Below are 23,164 nucleotides of genomic sequence, written 5' to 3'. Positions count from 1 at the left end.
GTCATCTATCTTTCATGTAAATATTAATTGCTTATACAGGTAGACATTTATAATGTATTAGAATTCTGTCTAATCTACAATAGTACTATATCTGTTCAAAATCGTATAAATATTGCTTATTCCTATTACAAATATTCTCCATATGATAATTCAATTTATAGAGCTCAGATTTTCTGGATTGTCACGGTATGAGTGATAATCTGATGGATTTAGGTTTATCCATCAGATTAAGAATGATTTTCATTCCGTGGCTAGTGCAGATCTTAGTTTTGTTAACATGTATTACTGTAAATTTGTTACTTCACAAAAACATTTTTAGTATGCCTGACTAAAACATTACTTTATTGGTAAGCACTCAAAGTATAAAACTGATAATTTCCTTTAAAAGCTCAAACATATACTTTATAGTTATCAGAGGAAAATGTTTAATAGTCACAATAAAACAAAAATACATAGTCTAAATAACCTAAGATGGATTTAACGTTATTATCTTTAAATACCAATAGCTTAAACAGTCCTAGCAAGAGATCAAATCTACTGAAATATTTAAAACTGAACAAAACACAGATTGTCTTCCTTCAAGAAACCCATTTCAAAACAAATGACAATTACAAATGTAATCCTAAGGAATATATGATAGTGGCACAATCCACTTATAAGACAAAGACAAAAGGGGTAACATTTTATGGAAAACATATGTGATGAACCCAGAAATTATTTATAAGTATGAAGATAAAGAAGGCCTTATGGCATTAGTAATAGTTAAGTATAATAACAGAATATGGACCCTAGCCAGTCTATACTGGCTCCCAGGCATTGGAACAGGGAACTGTTAAAAAACACTTGGATTTCATTTCCAATAATTATAAAGGCAACTTAATATTAGGAGGAGATTTTAACTGTATATTTGATATTTCTGAATCTACAAATGAAAGACTGATGCTTACATTTGCTGTATCAAAAGCTTTACATAAGTGGGTAGAATCATTTCTTCTTGTAGCTACTTTCAAATTTAAAGAAGATAAATCTTTGTTGTTTTCCCATCAAGATCGCAGATTTGGTACCCAAAGTAGAATATATAAAACATTTGCTGCCTATGACTTACACTCTAAAATCATTAATTTCTCAATCACTCCCTGCCCTTTTTCAGACCACAATTCATTAATACTAAAACTTCAAAATGGGTACAAACCATTAATCTTTAACTCCAGAATTCCAGCATATATAACTAAAATTAAAGAGTTCAAACCCTGGTTATTATCTGAATTACAGTTCTTCTTAGATATTAATTACACCACAGAGATAAATAAAATAATGATATGGGACTCATTAAAAGCTTACGTATATATGGTAAAACCCTAACTTGGTATAAAAAAAAATCAGAGAATAGGATTCTGAATTATTAGATCTACAATCCAAGCTTTTGTCAGTAAAAGCTGAAAAAAATCAAAATCATTTGGAGATGAAAAAGAAAATAGAAGTATTAAACAATACATACAACAAAATTCTAACACATAAAACTAGATTAGCTTTAGAAAAACTAACAATTAATACCTTGGCCACTTCTCCCAAATAACTACGTAATTTATCCACAAGACTCAAAATACAATCAAAAGCCAATAACATTAAAAAATATCTTCCATGAAAAGAAAGGGAAAAATGTCTCGGATATAGTTGACATTCTTGATGCCTATAGAAATCCCTATATGGAACATTTTCAAAAAGAAAATATACATATCAATCAATTACATCTAGATGAAAAATTTTCTAATATAAAAAATACCAGAAAAATTAAAACTAGATCTGCAAGCACCCATATCCTACAAAGAAATTACAGATACAATAAAAGATGGTACAAATAATAAAGCTCCAGGTATAGATGGCATAATTATGGAAATATATAAACATTTTCCTTCAAAGATATTATCCCTCTTCCATAAAACTCTATTAGAAATTTAGTTACAAGCTTTAATACTACCCTCTTGGAGATATTCCTTAATTACATCAATCCTAATGGAAAACAAATCCCCAAACCTCTGTATCTCATATAGACCTATATCATTATTAAATAATGATTATAAGACATTTATGAAAATATTAACTAACAGAATGAAAATACCACTATCCTAAACAATAAATAATGATCAAACAGGATTGATATATCATAGACACACAGATGACAATATTAAAAGGACAATTTCTCTTATAGATTATGTTAATTAAGAAAAAGAAACACTCATAATTGGCTAAGATATAGATAAAGTCTTTGATTTCCTAAATTGGAACTATTTATTCAAAATCCTAATGCTATTTGAATTTCCTGCATCCTTTGTTCATCTCCTAAAGAATATATACACAAATAATTTAGCATATGTCAAGTTAGGTCCTTTTACCTCTGAATCTATCTATATAACAAATCCACCAAACAAGGATGTCCCATCTTATCAATTTTGTTTGCTCTGGCTATTGAAATATTGGCAAATTCAATTTGTATCAATATAAAAATCAAAGGAATAGATGTTTATGAACAATACAATTCTAAAGTAATGCTATTTGCTGATGACATATTGCAAACATTATCTAATACAAAAGAGAAATTAGAAGAATTAGAGATATTAACTGACACATTTCATATGACTTCAGGGCTCCATTTCAATCAATCAAAATCAAAATTTTTATTTTTAAATTAAAAAAGAACTGCAGACTAAAGGGGATCACATCATAGGGAAACAAGAATCTACCTTAAAATATCTAGAAATTGAGTTATGCAAGGATAATAATGAATTAGTCTCAAAAACTACAATAATATCATCAATACAATTAAAATCTCTGTGGAAAAATGAAACAAAATAATATTAACATTTGAAGATAGACTACAGTTAATAAAATGTTTTTTACTGTCCAAGATCCTATATATATATATATATATATATATATATACATACATACATATATATATATATATATATATATATATATATATATATATATATATATATATATATATGCATGTATCCTTGGCAATACAACTGTTACCAGAAAGGAATATACTTAAAGAAATAAATTAATCTCTAATAAAATCTTTTATGTTTTCCCAAAAGAAACAGAATAGCTTTAATACATCATATCACACCATGGAAATGGAAGGATTAAACTTTCCTGATATAGAAACATATATAAATGCATGAATATCTAAAACAATCTCAGATTGGATAAGTCCAAATTACTCTGCAAATTGGAAAGAATTAATAACTGCAATATCAATAAATGAATTTGATTTACAAAAAAAATTCAAATAATAGATAAAAACAATTTGCCATGGCGCATATTCTGTATTAGTATGCAATATAATATAACTAAACCCACTAAAACTCGTATGATTAATATTACATTGACTCATTTAGAAAAATTATTAATGAAAATCATCATCATCTTTCAGCTGTTCCCGTTAGGGGTCGCCACAGCAGATCACCTGTTTCCATTTCTTCCTGTCCTCTGCATCTTGCTCTGTCACACCAACCACCTGCATGTCCTCTCTCACCACATCCATAAACCTTATCTTAGGCCTTCCTCTTTTCCTGCTACCTGGTAGCTTCATCCTTAGCATCTTTTTCCCAATATACTCAGCATCCCTCCTCAGCACATGCCCAAACCAACGTAATCGTGCCTCTCTGGCTTTGTCTCCAAACCTTCCAACCTGGGCTGACCCTCTAATATACTTATTCCTAATCCTGTCCACCCTCGTCACACCCAAATCTTAACATGCTTAATTCTGCCACATCCAGCTCAAACTCCTGCCTTTTTGTCAATGCCACTGTCTCCAACCCATATAACATAGCTGGTCTCACTACCCTCTTGTAGACCTTCCCTTTCACTCTTACAGGTACTCGTCTGTCACAAATCACTCCTGACACTCTTCTCCACCCACTCCATCCTGCCTGTACTCTCTTCTTCACCTCTCTTCCACACTCACCATTACTCTGAACTATTGACCCCAAGTATTTAAACTCATCCACCTTCGCCACCTCTACTCCTTGCATCCTCACCATTCCTCTATCCTCCCTCTCATTCACACACATATATTCTGTCTTAGTCCTGCTGACCTTCATTCCTCTTCTCTCTAGAGCATATCTACATCTCTCCAGGGTCTCCTCCACCTGTTCCCTACTCTCACTACAGATCACAATGTCATCTGCAAACATCATAGTCCAGGGGACTCCTGTCTGATCTCGTCTGTCAACCTGTCCAACACCATTGCAAATAAGAAATGGCTCAGAGCTGATCCTTGATGTAACCCCACCTCCACCTTAAACGCATCCATCACTCCCACCGCAGACCTCACCACTGTCACACTACCCTCGTACATATCCTGTACCACTCTTACATACTTTTCTGACACTCCTGACTTCCTCATACAATGCCACAACTCCTTTCTAGGCACCCTGTCATATGCTTTCTCTAAGTCTACAAAAACACAATGCAACTCCTTCCGACATTCTCTGTACTTCTCCATCAACACTCTCAGAGCAAAGATCACATCTGTAGTGCTCTTTCCTGGCATGAAACCATACTGCTGATCACTAATCATCACTTCCCTTCTTAACCTTGCTTCCACTACTCTTTCCCATAACTTCATGCTGTGACTGATCAATTTTATCCCTCTGTAGTTACTACAGCTCTGCACATCACCCTTATTCTTAAAAATCGGTACCAAAACACTTTTTCTCCATTCCTCAGGCATCCTCTCACTTTCCAAGATTTTATTAAACAATCTGGTTAAAAACTCCACTGCTTTTTCACCTAAACACCTCCATGCTTCCACAGATATGTCATCAAGACCAACAGCCTTTCCATTCTTCATCCTCTTCATAGCTATTCTTACTTCCTCCTTGCTAATCCATTGTACTTCATGATTCACTATCCCCACATCATCCAACCTTCTCTCCCTCTCATTCTCTTCATTCATCAACCCCTCAAAGTACTCTTTCCATCTGCTCAACACACTCTCCTCGCTTGTGAGTATGTTTCCCTCATTATCCTTTATCACCTTTACCTGCTGCACATCTTTCCTAGCTCGGTCCCTCTGTCTAGCCAATCGGTACAGGTCCTTTTCTCCCTCCTTAGTGTCCAACCTTTCATACAACTCTTCATATGCCTTATCTTTAGCCTTTGCCACCTCTATCTTTGCCATGCACCTCATCTCCTTATACTCCTGTCTACTTTCTTCATCTCTCTGACAATCCCACTTCTTCTTTGCCAACCTCTTTCTCTGTATACTCTCCTGTACTTCCTCATTCCACCACCATGTCTCCTTGTCATCCTTCCTCTGTCCAGATGTGATACCAAGCACCTTTCTAGCTGTCTCCCTTACTAGCTCTGCTGTAGTTACCCAGCTATTTGATAACTCTTCACTGCCACCCAGTGCCTGCCTTAACTCATCCCTAAACTCCACCTCACAATTACCCTTTTTCAATTTCCACCACTTGATCCTTGGTGCTGCCCTCACACTCCTCCTCTTCTTCTTGATAACCAACGTCATCCTACAAACCGCTATCCTATGCTGCCTAACAACACTTTCTCCGGTCACCACTTTACAGTCTCCAATCTCCTTCAAACTGGCCCTCCTACATAAGATATAATCCACCTGTGTGCATCTTCCTCCACTCTTGTATGTCACCCTATGCTCCTCCCTCTTTTTAAAATACGTATTCACCACAGCCATGTCCATCCTTTTTGCAAAATCCACTACCATCTGACCTTCTGCATTCCTTTGTTTAACACCATACCTACCCATCACTTCCTCATCCCCTCTGTTCCCTTTACCAACATGCCCATTGAAATCTGCTCCAATCACCACTCTCTCACCCTTGGGTACAGTCATCACCACTTCATCCAATTCACTCCAAAATATTTCTTTCTCATCCATTGCACACCCAACTTGTGGAGCATATGCACTAACAACATTCATCATTACACCATCAATTTCCAGCTTCATAAACATCACTCTATCCGACACTCTTTTCACCTCCAAAACACTCTCAGCATACTGTTCCTTCAGAATAACTCCTACGCCATTTCTCCTCCCATCCACACCATGATAAAACAATTTGAACCCACCTCCGATACACCTAGCCTTACTCCCCTTCAATCTGGTCTCTTGCACACACAATATACCAACCTTCCTTCTGTCCTTCATATCAGCTAGCTCTCTCCCTATACCAGTCATACTGCCAACATTCAAAGTTCCGACCCTCACTACCACAGTCATAGCCTTTCTCCTCTCCTCCTGCCTTCGGCCATGTCTTCCGCCTCTTCTCCTCCTTCGGCCAACAGTAGCCCAATTTCCGCCAGCACCCTGTAGGCTAACAGTACTGGTGGCAGTCGTTGTTAACCCAGGCCTCAACCGATCCGGTATAAACATTTTTCTTGGTGACTGCATGAAATGCTTTGGCGAAGTTTTACGCCGGATGCCCTTCCTGACGCAACCCTCCCCATTTATCCGGGCTTGGGACCGGCACAAAGAAATGCACTGGCTTGTGCATCCCCCGTGGCTGGGTTGAAATTATTAATGAAAATATAGATTTAAAAATCTGGTTTGATCTTTTAACACCATTTATAGTCACAAAGAATGTTCCACATAAAATATATAGAGAAATTATTAATTCCTGGGAACAGAAAGGATTTGTTTGTTGGCTCCAATGTAGCAAAGAACAAAAAGGTTTAGATATGCAAGAAATAAAAACAACATACACAATTCCACAACAGGACTGGCTAACTTTACAAAGTATTCTGTCATATTCACAAGATTTTAGTAGAATAATTAAGTCTTCATTTAAAGAAATACCTAAATTTATGAAATACATATATGAAATCATATATAATGACTTTGACATGGAAACAGTATTTTAAATTTTTACAAAATATTTATAAACTATAAAACAACACCCAAAACCTCATATTGGAAATATATAACAAAAGAACACACAATACAGTTAACTGAAGATATTAAAACAAATATCTTATTTTCAATAAAATATACATCCTTTATACAATACTGGAAAGTCTTTAATTGGAAATGCCTGCACAGAGCATTCTTAACCCCAGAAAGAATCAGTAAAATTAGTTCTTCCATAAAAAGAATATGTTGGAGATGTGAGCAACTACACAATGCAGATTGGAACCACATTTTCTTTGATTGTGTTAAAATTAAGTAATTTTGGAATGGTATTAATAACTTTCTACAAGCTTTATTTAATGAATCATTTTATTTAACTAAAGCTCTTGTATAATTAAATGTGAACGAAGGTCTTCATTTGAATAGGTCAAACATGTATCTAGTATAGACTATACTTGCAATTTCAAGGAAGTGTATAACAAGAAGATGGAATACAAACACAATACCAACTTTGGAAGACTTTTACAGCCTACTGAAGACCACAGCATTATTGGAAATTAAAATTAAAGAACTAAGAATTTATCCAAAGCCATTTATCAACAACCCTTGGGTAAAAGTCTTATCATTGATTGACACTATACAATAATTGATCAGACACTCTGATAATGGATTGAACATACTTATAAAGTAATTGTATACTTTAAGATCTGTTATAGTGTCAGGCTAATGTAAATAGTGTACATAGTTATTTAAGATGTTATGCATAAATACTATGGAATTCATTCAAATGTATTTGAAAAATAAAAAAAAAAAATGAGAAAAAAAAATATCCTGGATTTCAGGACATTCTCTCTCCCTGATTGCATACTTAGATGTCTATGTACAGAGATTAGACAATGGTCTGGTCAATACAGGTGTCCATAGAAAACCCTGTTACAGGAACACCTTACTTCACAGGTGCAGTATGCACCCACAGTATGCATTTAAGAACGTGATCAAGGGACAAGGTATGAGAGCATCAAGACTTAATGTCTCAGATAATGGCTTCCAGGAAGAATTGTCTAGCCTAAGGGCTAGACTGATTGATAGGGGCTATACTACCACAGAGGTTGACAGGATTTTAGAAGCGATCCCTGAACGTAGGAAAAGCTTGGCTAGACCTTATTTCTCTAATTCTGAAACTGTGGTTGTCATTATGGTACCTGATAAGAATGAGATGAAAGTGAAAGTACCATTATATTATACCAGTGATGTCAGTTCTATTATGGAAGTGGTTAGAAAGAATTGCAATATCTTGACCATTGATCCTGACTTGAGAAGGATTATGGGTGATTCCCCATCTTTTCTTTTTAAGAACAAACAGGACTTAAAAGATTGCTGTGTTACCCTAAGGATACACACATTGGTACTCCCCTTGAACATTATACTACCACTCCATTTGGTAGATGCAAATATTGTGGAATTATTGACAATAGTGGCCAATTTATTCATCCAGATACAGGCCAAAAATTTGTCTTTAAAGTCTCTGCTGATTGTCTTACTGAGCATGTTGTATATCTAGCACACTGTATGATATGCTCTTCATATTATGTGGGCAAAATGGATAGAATGTTTAAAGATAGGATTATGGAACATTTGTACAATATTAGGACATGTTCTAATAGTAATGCTTTATCTAAACATGTCATGTTGAAAGGAGTTGAACATGCTTTTAAATGTATGGCCATAGATGTTGTTGTGCCAAGTTTATGTGAAGGAGATATTAGGGATTCTACTGAAAATAAAGAGGTTAGATGAATTATTAGACTTATGCTTGACAGGGGGAGGTGTCTCAATGAGAAAGCCTCCCTTATACCTATATTAAAAGCTAGACACCTGAGGGTTTAATATTGCTGTTAATATCTTATAGGAATTTTTATTTGTATGTTTTCCCTCCATTTATATGTGAACATTGTCCCTCATGTAGTGTGTATACTTTAAAACTGTGTTTATTCCTTTATATTATGTTTTTTATTATTTTTTGGAACATGTTTTTTTTAATATTAAATGGACATGTGTCTGATTGGTTGTCAAAGGATGGGGTAGGTTTTTTCATATAGTCTTAAAAAGCATTTGGTGAAAGCATTTACCTTGTTTTTAAACCTGGATTAAATGTTTTTTTATGATCCTGAGTGACAGTTTTTATGGTCCTGATTGCCATTGCTTGCTCCGTTGATTATATCACAGTTTTTATTTTAGCACATGTAGTATATTTAAACATGACTAAGGTACTGGATTTTGTTTGCAACTTAATAGTAAGACACGTTAAAGGGGCTTGGAGTGGGAGACATATTGGCTCAGTAAAAGGAAGCAAAGGTCAATGGTCAAAGATCAAAATTCATTTCATCCAAGCTTCTTATTGCTTTTCTCAAAATAAACAATTATAGACAAATATGTATTAATGTCCTTTACATCTCTTCTGGTGACAAAACAGCTATACTAGAAGATATCCTACACTGGATATCCATAACATTTCAACAACAAAAAAAAATGCTACTAAGCGATGTGAATGTCAACTGATTGGACATAAACTCTTAACTCCCCTACATCTAGCATGAACATATATTGTCTCACACAACTAATTAATAACCCCACACATTATAGCAAGACATCAAATTCCCTATTAGACTGGATCCTAATATCAGACCCTAGCAAACACTCCACCACAAGTACAATATCAGACTTCCTCAGTGATCATCTTCCAATCTACATGACCAGGCATCTCACACATCCAGTTAAACAGCATAGTTATAAAACAGCACGTAACATTTCCAAGTTTAACCCAGAAATGTTCATTACTGCACTATCATCTATTAACTGGAACTTCCTAAAAATCCTCCCCTTACATGATGCTATAAATGAATTGAATACAACTTTTCTAAATATTCTAAATAGCATTGCACCTCCTAGAAGGAAGAGACTTAAAACAAATAATGCAATTTGGCTATCCAAAAAAAGTAGAATGTTAATGCAGGATAAAGAAAAGGCATGGAAAGAATGGCAAAAATATAAAACACCTCAATATCTTGAAAAGTTCAGAATGCTTCACAATAAAAAAAAAGCAAATAAGTGAAGACAAAAAAACTATACTATAATAATTTTCAGAATACTACTACACACAACCCTAAGAAATTGTGGGCATCTATTAAAGAAATCTTACATCCTGGCCAACACTTCAACTCAAACCCAATAACTCACCACTCAAAACTTCAATACTGTTCAACTCTTATTTTATAGATAGTATAGCATATCAAACCAAGGATTACTCAACATCTAATCCCAACCCTGCCCAACAGCCATGTATCACCACATCCACTTTCACCTTTGAATATGTGCCCACATCCTATATAAAACTACTTTAAACTAATTTAAACCATGTTGTTCTTCAGGTGATGACCTTCTAAGTGAGTACCTAAAAATAACAGCAAATAGGATTGCCAGTCCTCTCTTAATCCTTATAAATAGGTCAATCTAGGAATCCCACATTCCCTCTCTCTGGAAAAAGTCATGCATTATCCCTCTGCACAAAGGAGGAAGTTCAACAGACAATAATAACTTTAGACTTCTAGCAATCTTATCTGCCCTTCCCAAAATACTTGAAAACATGTATTCAAAAACAAGTGCTAGACTATCTCCTGCAGGAAGATCTCCTATCCCCTACACAGTACAGCTTCCATCCTTCCCACAGTACTAGCACTGCCCTTCTAACCCATATAGATACTGTCAATAAATCTGGAGATAATAGCAAACTAGTCACTTAATTATTTCTAGATTTGTCTAAAGCCTTCAACACAGTTTGTCACAGCAAACTTCTACTTCAAATGTCCTCACTAGGTCTCTCTCAGCACACCCTTTGGTGGTTCAAAAGCTACTTGTCCAATAGGTATAAATTAGTAAAATGGCACACACTCTCCTTACTTCCCAGTTACCACCAGTGTACCACAAGGCTCTATCATTGGTCCCCTCCTCTTTAATATTTTCACCAATACTCTATACATCCACACAACAGGTCATCCTTATACAATATGCAAATGATTCAACTCTCATTTGCATATCTGACAACATGGTACACCTGCAAAAATTTACTCAGGAAGCTTTAACAGCCACTGAAACATGGATTTGTAACTCACAACTCATGCATAACCCAAAAATGACTAAACTACTACTTTTTTCCCATGTTCCTCTCCCATGAAAAAAAAAAACAAAATGTAAAGACCTCTCTCTTATAGGTTCATATGTTCATAGATAGTTACTAGGCTAACAGCCCTAGAGCCTTTACAAGCCTAGCCATGTTTATCCCGAGTTGCCTCAATTGTCTGTGGCTAGATCAGTGAAGTTCACATAGGTAAGGGTCTATGGTAATTAAAAATTACTTCCTGTGTCAAGAAGGAACATGTGCACCACCCCAGGAGTAAATTTGAGGTCACCCATCCATTGAGCTAGGTTGCATTTGAAGAGGGTCAGGCAGGGGCTGTGTTTCACATGAACTGGTAGCTTATTCCAGAGAAGTGGCAGTCTCTGGGAGATGTATCTCTCCAGCATGACCTGTTCATGTCAGAGACTAGGTTGAGATCCCTGGAGCAAGTGACCCTTGTGCAGTTTGATTTATGAATATGTAGCATTTCCATCAGGACCAGGTCAGAGACTGCACTGTAAGCCAGACACAGGTCACCCCTTAGCAACCTGTAGGAGACAGAATACAGTGATAGGGCTTTAAATCTTTCAACATAAGACTTGTTTTGTGTAACCTGTAATTTCTTGGTGAGAAAACTCTGTAGTCGCTCCAGTTGTTGCAGGTGTCTGGTGAGGTACATGCAAAAAGGAGTATTGTACTCAATTATTGGTCTGATGAGGGCTGAGTATAATAGAATTATGACATCCTTTGATCTAGATGTGATGCCTTCACTTATAAGATGTGCCACATAGACAGATTTTCTTACTAAAGTGGATATGTGGTGGTCAAAGTTCAGATTGCTATCAACCTGAGTACCCAGATCACATACCATTGGGTCTACACTTACAGTGCTGTCTATAATGTAATTAGCAGGGATGTCAGATTTTCCAAAGGGAATAATAATGCATTGTTTTTCATTTGGCTTTAATCCATGGCTTTGGCAACAATCATTTGTCTTACCTTAACCCTGTCTGCAGTATATTAACATCATTGGGGGACTCAATGATTGCTCCCAATTTGAAATCATTAGCAAACTTGGTCAGCCACAGGCAATCCAAGTTTGCCTGGATGTCTGAGAAATAAATTCTGAACAGTAAGGTACCCAGCATAGAACCCTGTGCCACTGGTGACTTGTCTTTTGCTAGAGGTGAAGTCACTCACATTGACAATATATCTCCTATCGGTGAGTCAGTTGGGTACCCATCTGGTAATGCAGGGAGCAATTCCCAATTGGGAGAGTTTCTCTATAATACCTGAGTGGGGGATTGTGCCAAATGCCTTGGCTATGTCAAGATAGGTGGTATGCACTGTCTTTCCCTTGTCCAGGGCCTTTGTGACTTCTCAAAGAAGTCAACCATGTTTAACAAGCATGACCGACAACCATTGAAGTCATTGTTGTGGAAGGAAGTAGCAGTCCACAAAAATCACAAAAACTGATAGGCCAAAAAAGAGCCATGCAGATGATACAGTGCACTACTGAGGATAAGAAAGAAATCATGTATTGTTATTATGCAATAAGCCCAGAATTTCCAGACAGAAGATATACAAAATGATAACGAGTGAAATTAGAGGAAAGAAAAATACTTCCACAAGAAAAACTGTCAGAAACTTCAAATAAAAATCTGTATTCATTGATACAACAGATTTGTGAAAAACAGTATATAGATCAAGAAACCTTGGGCCATGTGGAAAAAGAAGCAACTAAGAAAGTGTGAAAATATACAGAACAAAATCGAGAGACTTTTGAAAGGTATAAAAGAGAAATACAGACATGGGAAAGAAATGGAGTACTGATATGGTGCAATATTTATGCAAAGGAGAAAGCCAAATTAATCAACTCAAAAAAGGTACCAACAAAGATATTCAAAGAGAAATACAGGCAAAGGCATCCAGATATGGAATACTTCAAAATAAAAAAATAAGATCACAAAGAGGAAATGTAGAACAGAAGATTAGTCAAGCAGATGTTTAAAAAATAGAAGCTGAACTTGTGGAATACTTGTGAAGTGAAGGATTTAGTGTAGAAAGTCTAACACAGGTCATATCACAGCATGATGGAAGAGAGTCACCAAATTAAGGAGAAACAGGAGGAGCAGGAGACATCTGAAGAAGAAATGTGGACATGGGAAACAAAAAGAGGTTTAATATGGTGTGATATTTATGCAAAGGAGAAAGTAAAACTAATCAATACAAAAAGAGCAGCACCAAAGATATTTGAAAAGAAATATAGGCAAAGGCATCCAGACATGAAACATTTTGCAATACAAAAAATAAGAAAACAAAGAGGAAAAGTAGAAAAGAGGATTAGTAGTGGAGAAGCTAAAGAAATAGAAACTGAGGTTATGGATTACCTGCAAAGCGAAGGATTTAGTGTAGAAATTTTAACTCAGATAACATCACAGCAGGATACAGCAGGATACAGCAATGGACACCCAAATTTGGGAGAAACCAGTGCAGTGAGAAGCATCTGATCAGTTGCCACATGAAGATACTTTGGAGCCTTCCCTAGGAAATCAGTACTAATGTGCAGTTGGACTTGGGCACCAAGGGAAGAAACAGGAAACTGTGGCAACTCTCACACAGTCAATGTGCTGGAGTGATAGGACAGTGACCTCCCATATGAAAGAGCAATGGAAGACACAGGATGAAACTGAAGACAATGTGTCACAGGAAGATGCTCTGGAACTTTCTATATAATGCCCACAGGAAATGGAAAACAAAGAATGTGCCCTCAGTTTAGAAGAAAATGATCTAAGAGAAGAGTTGCTTGATTTAATAGAGATGGACAGACATATCAAGATCAATGAAAGAAATAGACTACAGAATGTCAATAGAATTGAAAAAGTTAGAAGTCTGGTAAAACAAATAAACACAGTAACTAGGACTGACCACAGCGATTCATGCAATGTAGCAGCAGAAGTCAATAGGATATATTACTGTGCAGCTTAATTAATAGCAGATAAAGTCTTACCATAAAAACACATGGCAGTAAGGGAAAGGAAGGGGAGAAATTGAATATCATCAGGGAAATATCAAATAGAGAAAACTATAAAGCAGTTAACGCAAGAAGTGTCACTATTAGAAGAGTATAAAAGAGGGAACAGATCAACAAAAATACTCAGAAAGATAGATGTGATAAAAGCAACATGCAGTATTATAACAGATCAGAATCTATCATGCACTTTTGCAAATAATAAATGAAAAATATCAGCACAGGCAGAAAAACTTAAAAGATTAGCAGATAAAAATAAAGGAAAAGTACAAAATAAGCAATTTGTTGATGACCCAAAAATATTTTATAGAGAATTGGGAAACAAGGCAAAGGAACTGAAACACCGTCAAAAAAGTAGAAATAGATACATTTTGGAGAAATATCTATGAAGATCATGCAGCACATAACAAGGATGCTAAATGATAGAAGTAAAAGAAAGAACAAGAAGTTCAAATGTACAGGCTATGAAATGGGATGATGTAACAGCTAGAAAGATTGAAACTAAGTTACAAAAAGCTCTTAATTGGAAAATCCCAGGCCCAGATATAGTACCTAACCTCTAGCTAAAAGTATTAACATCTTTGCATGAAGATTTAGTCATGAGTAAGAATTATTTATATGGCCACCTCGAACAGACACCGGCTTCATTAACAACAGGAAAAACAATGCTCCTACTTAAGAGCAAACCTGCAAGCTATGCAAAAAACTATAGAATAATAACTTGCCTTCTGACGACATATTGATGCCAACAGAATTTATAGTCATTTAAAAGAAAACTCAATCACGGCAATAGAACAAAAGGGTTATAAAATAAAGTCATATAGAACAAAGGATCATTTGCTGTTAAATAAAGTCATAATGGAGAACTGTAAAAAGGGAAAGAATCTAAGTATGGCATGCATAGACTACAAAAAAGCATTTGACAGTATCCAACATTCATGGATAAAAGAGTGCTTAAAAATGTATAAGATATGTCCTACACTGATTATATTACAGCGATCATGAAACAGTGTCAAACCACTTTGCAGTTAAGCCATGATAGAGGACAAATTATTATTCCAAGGATAAGAATTCAAAGGGTGATATTCCAGGGTGACTCTCTTTCACTACTGCTCTTTTGTCTTGTCCTTAACCCATTAAGCTGTCTGCTTAACAGATTAGGTCATGGCTACAATTTGGCTCCCAGAAAACAACAAAGTGTAAAGACTTCTCATCTTCTTTTTGTAGATGATTTAAAACTCTATAATTCATCAGATAAGGAATTGAAAGCACAACTGCAAGTTGTCAAAACATTTTCAGATGATAGAATGTCATTTGGTCTTGATAAATGTGCAAAAGCAACCTTTAAAGCAGGAAAGTGCATCACTAAAAAAAAACAAAAAAACATTAGTTTAGGACAGGAATGTGATATAAAAGAACTTGAGCAAGAGGAAATGTATAAATACTTAGGAAATGATGAAGGCTCCACAGTAAAGCATGAACAAATGCAAATAAAACTTAGTAAGGTATATTTTAGAAGACTTAAATTAATATTGAAAACGGCATTGACATCTAAGAACAAAGTCCAAGTTATAAACCAGTTTGCTCCTACTGTCCTAACTTATGGTTTCGGAGTGACTGACTGGCCTCAAAAGGTGATGGATAGGTTGGACTGGAAAACAAGGATGCTTCATGCTCATCATATGATTTATAAAAATCAGTGCATACCAAAATTATATATTCCCCATTCTGAAGGAGGTATGGGCCTCCTTGAAATTGATTACATGTATAGATCTGCAGTCACTGCACTACATACATAATTGCTGACCTCACAAGACCCAAACGTAGTGAAAGTTTTGAAACAAGAGGAGACTAAGTCTAAGATGACTTCCCTGTTTAGTTTACCAGAAGCATATCGGCATGAGGCAGGAATGGAAGTCAAACCAGAGGTAGATAAAAATCAGGCAGCAAGTGAATGTGCCAAAAAACAAAACAAAGAATATAAGGTGAAGGATCAGATGAGAATGCAAAAAAATGTAGAGAATGGATAAATAGAGCAGCAAGTATAGAAAACTCTTGGAACAACCTCATATTGATCAGGTTCGAACACAGGAATGGCTAAGGAGACGTGAATTTAAACCAAAAGATGAAAGGTTAATATTGGCGGCCCAAGATAGTGAAAAGTGTACACATTGGTTTACGAAGTCTATTGAACATGTGGGAGAAACAGACAAATGTAGGTTTCTAAAACAGAATTGGAAACAGTCCCACATGTTGTTGCTGATCGTGATATACTAATGGAAGAAGGACTTTATACTGAAAGGCATAATAATGTGGCAAGACTATTGCACTGGGGATTGTGCAAACATAAAATTGAAGTAGATGAAAAACACTGGAAACATAAGTCACACAGCATTATAGAAAATGATGAATTTTATATCACATGGAATCACCCACTACCAACAGTTCAAAAAATAGATGCGAGAAAAACAGATACAGTGCTCCATGAAAAGAAAACAAAAGTAGCATTGATCATCAAAATTGCTACACCCAGTGTAAGGGAAAAAAATTGTGCATGTGTTGGCATAATGTTTAAGATATTTACCTCTCATACCCATGGTACAAGGCTTAATTCTCACCTTTTGGAAATTGATTAAGCTTAAAATGGCTTAGTACTTAGATATGAACATAGCTAGTGTCTCACCATTAACCTTCATTTGATGTAGGAAGGTTACTATAATGTTTAAGGTGTTTACCTTGCACACACAAGTTCCAGGGTTTGATTTTCACCCTTGAAAGGAAATTAACTACAAGGGTAGCTAGCCTAGTACTTACCTATGTCCCTTATTAATGCTACCCAATTTAAGCAAAACCAAGACCAGTGGATGAGGAATAGGAAATTTACACTGGCCTGGTGCACATGTCTCTTATGGACAGAGGTTGCTTATAAATGTCTGGATCTCAAGATCCTAAGGGTGAGAAGCTGGCATAATGGTTAAAGTGGCTTCCCTTACAGACACAAAGTACAAGGTTTGATTCTCACATGGGATAATTGGCTAAGCTTAAAATGGCCTACAAAGGGCAGTTAACCTAGTAATAATCTATGAACCTATAAAGATTAAGCAGCTAGGCAAACATATGAAAGCATTCTGTTAACACATACAAATACACACATGAAACATGCCTACTGTTCTATCATACCCCTAATGTTTGACGTTATTCTTAGAATGGAAATACATACCTTTCCAGAAAAATGTAGATACCAGATGATGATAAAAAACCCAGATTCACCAAGCCGCCATGAAGGAATAAGTTATTTCTGCATATTAGGGACCGTTCCTGTTCAGCACGGAAGTGCGCCATGCATATGAAAGCACATTGGGGGATGTCAGGGGCAGTGAACAATTTTATAATATGTAATGCATGATGAATCAATCCCATACAGCAGACAGTCTATAAAATAAAAAATAAGCAATGCTAAGCATTGCACAGCTCTTCTTACCAGGTGTAAGCATTGGGTAAATATGACTGCTAAGCAATGAGTAGCCAAGTTAAGTGGATTTGCCCATTGGTTAGCAGTGCTGAACCTGCCCCTTTAAGCACTGCCAACCTTAGCTAAGCAGGTTTTCCCATAGCTTAGCTTAGCTCAGCATATTCAAAACTGTCTAATCACAGCAAAGGGCAGGGAATTGGTCATATTTAAACCCCACTGGTGGGAATACAGCTCATAACTGGTTGCAGCTTCCCACTGTAGGCAGTATAACAGGTGTTGGTGAGGGCATGCACTTTTGGGCACAGCACTGGGGCATACAGGTGTCTAAGGTCATGGTAGGACTCCTGGTAAATAACCATGATGAGAGACTACTACAAGGCCAGTACCAGGGCTCCCAGTATAAAGCGAAAGCCTGGGATCGTTTCGTCCATGATCTCACCAGTGCCACTGGTAGCCCTCAGACTGGTGAGCAGGTCCGGCACCACTATGCCGACTTGAAGCAGACAAAGAGGGAGCTCTTGGATGAATGGATCCAAGAAGCAAGGCAGAGGGGTGATGTCCCAGCAGTGTGTAAGTATTCATATCAATAACTGTTTATCAAAGTCCAGCCTGTGTATGTGATGGATAGGTATGGATAAATATTTCTCTATTTCCTTTACAGCTGCAGCTGAGCGGGCTGTGAAACAGGAAGCCTATGCCAGTAGGTTGCAAAGGCTGCATCACGAGGCTGGTGAGTAACAATCTTGCTTGTAATAGTCATACCAAATAAATATAGTGTAGTAGAGAGTCACCTGGCAGTATAAAAACTGTGTATGGGTTGTACTGAATAAACCAGAAAATATGACAGTAATAGTCCCATGTAGGTGATATTTCAATAAAACCATAACTGCCTGGCAATAAAGTTCTAAATCCTGGACTGGTCGTATTTACTCTGGCATTGTACAGCATTTAGTGTTGCAGTCTCTGAATAGTAATCTTGTGTTAGCCACTGTTACCTACACTGTGCTACATAAAAAATATGTCTAGGAATGTCTGTATAAGACGATTGTAAGTACAAGGTCTGATTGTACAACCAAGAGAGACTTAGATAGAAAACACGGAAGGAACATACAACAGTTTCTAAATAGCTCACTCTGATGAAACTCAAATTGTTGTATTTTTAGCACACACAGCCATGGTTCGAATCCTGGGAGTGGTAGTAAACTGTATACATAATCATACCTCTCAACCATACAGATTTTTGCAGAATTTCTATATAATTGTCTCATGTTTTTGGCCTGTTCCTCTATCTCGCTGGCAAATCACTGGGATGATCTCAGAATTGTAGTCACTAAATAATGACATACATTTGATTTTCAGACCTCAAATCCTTCAGAACGTGTACATTAAAACAAATCTTGTTACTCTAGCAACTCTCCAAGTTTATAAGAGCAATATTCAAAATATGTCCTTATTTGTACCCCCATGTCAAGCTTTGTCCAGAGTGTGTGCATTAAGAGATTGAGAGGTATGTGCATAATACTAACTAGAAATCTGGAAATATGTGTAGAAACAGTCAGGAAGGGTTAACAGACATTTGCCCCACAGGTCTTCCAGATAAGAAAACTGTAACTGCCTAGCAACAGAGTTTTAAATCCTGGACTGGTAGTGTTTATTCTGGTATTGGATGGCCTGACATGTAGCATTCACCAACATTTGATATCAGAATAGTACTGTTGTGTCAACCACTTTTTCTCACACTGTGCTACATAAAAATATGTCTAGGAATGTTTGTATAAGACTGTTGCAATTACAAGGTCAGATTGTACAACCAAGAGAGACTTAGAAAGAAAACACTGAAATAACAGACAGCGGTGTCTAAATAGCTCACTCTGATGAAACAGAAATTGTTGTATTTTTAGCAGACACAGCCATGGTTCGAATCCTGACAGTGTTAGTAAGCTGTGTGCATAATCATACCTCTCAACTCTACAGATTTTCTGAGACTGTCCAAATATCAAGACATATTTTTGGCCTGTTCCTCTTTTTTCCTGGCAAATCAGTGGGATAATCTCAGGATTGTAGTCACCAAATAATGACATACATTTGAGTGTCAGACTTCAAATCCTTCAGAAAATGTATATTAAAACAAATCCTGTTACTCAAGCAACTGTCTAAAAGTTTATAAGAGCAATATTCAAAATATGTCCTTATTTGTACCCCCATGTTCTCAAGCTTAGTGCAGATGTTGTGCTTTAAGAGATTGAGAGGTATGTGCATGATTACAACTAGGAATCTGGGAATATGTGTAGAAACAGTCAAGTAGTGTTAACAAACATTCCCTCCACAGGTCTACCAGGTAAGAGAAGTAGAATTTAGCGATAAGACAGTTGAAGTATACGCTGTTTACAAACACACCCCTGCCCAAACCAAGGCCATAGGGTATTGAAATAATACCTGTAGAGTAATGATTAGAGCAATGATCATTAAAGTTGTGAGTGCTGCAAGGATATATAAGTTGTTAACTGACATCTCTCCCCCCCCCCACCATATCCACAACAATAATCTAAACACACAAATCAGTGGATATGTTTACACCAAACCTACTGTTGGGACATATGTTCTATTGTTCAACAAATATTGAAATGTGTTTCTATTAATGTTTCATGTTGAAATACTATCACTGGTGGCCTGTTGCTATCAATGTAACCTGCATGCTGTTGTAATGGCCACTGTGGTTCCATATATGCATATGTTCTGTTTGCTATGCAACTGTTCCAAATCTGTTGTTTTGGGTTAATGGGAATATTTATGCATGCTGTTATAACTAATCCTGAATTGTGTTGACTATTACTAACCCACATATGTTCTAAAACTGCAACACCATAGCACATTTGGGAAGGCTGGTCCCAGCAGCGCACCTCTCCCACCTCATCTGGCTGTGGCATCAGGCCCCAGCACATCTGGGACCCACCCTGGGACCTCCTCATCTGCTGATCCTGGACCACTTTTGGGTGGAACTGCCTAAAGCAATGGGGCTTGTCCCCCCCTTGGAGTGGGTGCGGACAGGATACTGTCACCCAAAGTCAGGTCCGGGGATTGGTGCGTAGCGAGCTCTGAAGAGAGTTTGGAGATTTGCTATGCCAGCTTGAGGGCCGCATGGCGCAATTAGGGGGTCAGTCTGCCCCTCCTGCTCAGTCCTCAGCACAGCCACCTTCAGGGCTGTGAAGGTGCAGTGGTGACTGCCCAAGGGTGGGGACCTCAGTCCCACTGTTTCCATTTGGAGGCTCATGGGCTTCTGATTTCCAAACAACCCTCCCCGTCCAAGGTGTTTACCCCCACATGTGTCATATACCACCCCTGTATGCTGTCTTGTCTGTCTTGTCTGTCTTCCTACCCAACCCACCTCCCTAAATATACCTACTATCCTTCCCCAACATCCCACTCTCACTTTAAAAAAAGGGCAGCCTGTTCCCACCAAAAAAGTTTGCCCCATGCATAGCTGTCCATTTCGCACACATGTCCACTGGACACATGTAATCTGGTCTAATTGGCTTCACAACACATTATTGTTGTCCTTACCCCTCTTTCAGGGATTTGAATGTCCAAATATACCTCCAAATTCAGTATATATTTTGCTGTAGAAGAAATGGATAGCTATGGACCTTCCCTACACCTGTCCTACTCATCCCTAGCTACTTTCCTTATTGTCTTTCCCTCTTTGTGCCCCCTTTTTCACCACTTTCCTATCACCTCTTTTTCTTTTCTTTTAAAGAAATTAGCATGGGGCTAAGCATGTTTAAGCAGTAGTAAGCAAGATTAAGCCTGTTTGCACATCACTAAGCAATGCCTACACAGATTAAGCACTTTTCAGGTTGTCTGTAAGCATATTTAACCGGAAGTTAGCATTGCTTATCGCCATGCAAACCCGAGAAAACTCGCTTACAACTGCTTAAAAGTGCCTTAATCACTCTGTATCCAACAGACCTGTTCTGCCCAGCAAAAAAATAATCAATCCTTGCAAGTCTCAAACCCAGGACCCTGCACACCATAGCTATAGCAAATTACCACTAAGCCATTTGAGCTGTAGACATGTGTGATATTTTAGCAAACATATCATGCAGCACAGTCATTCAACAGTAGGGATAATTTATATATATATATATATATATATATATATATATATATATATATATATATATATATATATATATATAAACACACATATGTATGTATGTACATATGTAGACATATATATATATATATATATATATATATATATATATATATATATATATATATATATTATATATGTAGTGCATTTGGACATTGGATCAACACTCTGAACCTCTCACTGCAAAACATTTGACCAAAGGCACTGTAAATGGGGATGAAGGGGCCCAAAATAGGGATCTCTTGTAATTATTGCCATTATCCCTTCCTCCACAGCTGAACTGTTCTGCCTTGCAACAAAATAACCAGCATTTTCAAGCCATGGACACAGGACCCTGCACAACATAGCCACAAGTTACCAGTAAGCCATCTCAGCTGTAAGATGCTGGGATGATTTCTCTAACATATCAGTCTACCATAGGAAATGTATAATGTGGAAGCACAAAACATTCTAATGATACATACACACACACACACACACACATATATATATATATATACACATACGTACACATATAAATATATAACTACTTATAGATATGTATAAAAGAGTATATATAGAGGGTGCACAGCATATCAGCCATTATTCATATAGTTGCCACCTTTTCAAATGGCCAGTGTCTGATTCTTTCCTAAAAATGGGAATTATTGCATGAAACATATACCCACACACAATGCAAAGGACATGACACCACACACAGTTTGCATACATGTAAATGTTTATTTGTGTACTATTTCAGTTGTTTATGCCATTTCTTATAGCATTTAGGTGTTTGAAATACATAATAACTGATTAATACAACTCTCAAAGAAAACATATGATACAGTAATCTACAAAACATAACATACTTTGCTGTCTATGCTAAAGCCTTCAAGTAGTACAACAGTAAAAAACACACTTGCCTTGAAGATAAGAATCAATCAACACTTAATTACAGATGTAGTTCAACAGCCTCCAATTACACTCTGTACTCAACCCCCTAGGGGGGAAAAGTATCAGTTGTCACAATGTAAATGCATCCGTTTCATAACAATGCTTAACTTAAAACATCACTATCACACTGACAGAACTGTGTGCAAGACAGTAAGCTCTAGCCCACCACTGTTCCCATGGAGAAACATATGAAAATGTACAGCCATATACCTTAATGTTTCTTATTACTGATATCCCTCACATGTTGTAACAGCCAAGGTTAAAAACATTTAATACCCCTCCCCCATAAAATGTCTTACAAGGGCATATAACAGTTTTCTCCATACACTGAACTCCAGACTGTACAGAGTCATGCATGTTTTGTCCAGCTGTAGCTTCATATATGGACCCTACCCCACAGCTTGTGTGGGAGTTCGCAATATCACTGGAATGGTAGCAAGAATGCCAGCACTAAATAATGATAGACCATTAGCTATCAACCTCTTACTGCATGAGATCTGGACAAA

Source organism: Protopterus annectens, chromosome 12.part0, assembly GCF_019279795.1.
Source record: "Protopterus annectens isolate FY-2018-M chromosome 12.part0, PAN1.0, whole genome shotgun sequence".
In the NCBI taxonomy this organism is placed as follows: Eukaryota; Metazoa; Chordata; order Ceratodontiformes; family Protopteridae; genus Protopterus; species Protopterus annectens.
Note: the sequence above shows the minus strand (reverse complement) of the source record.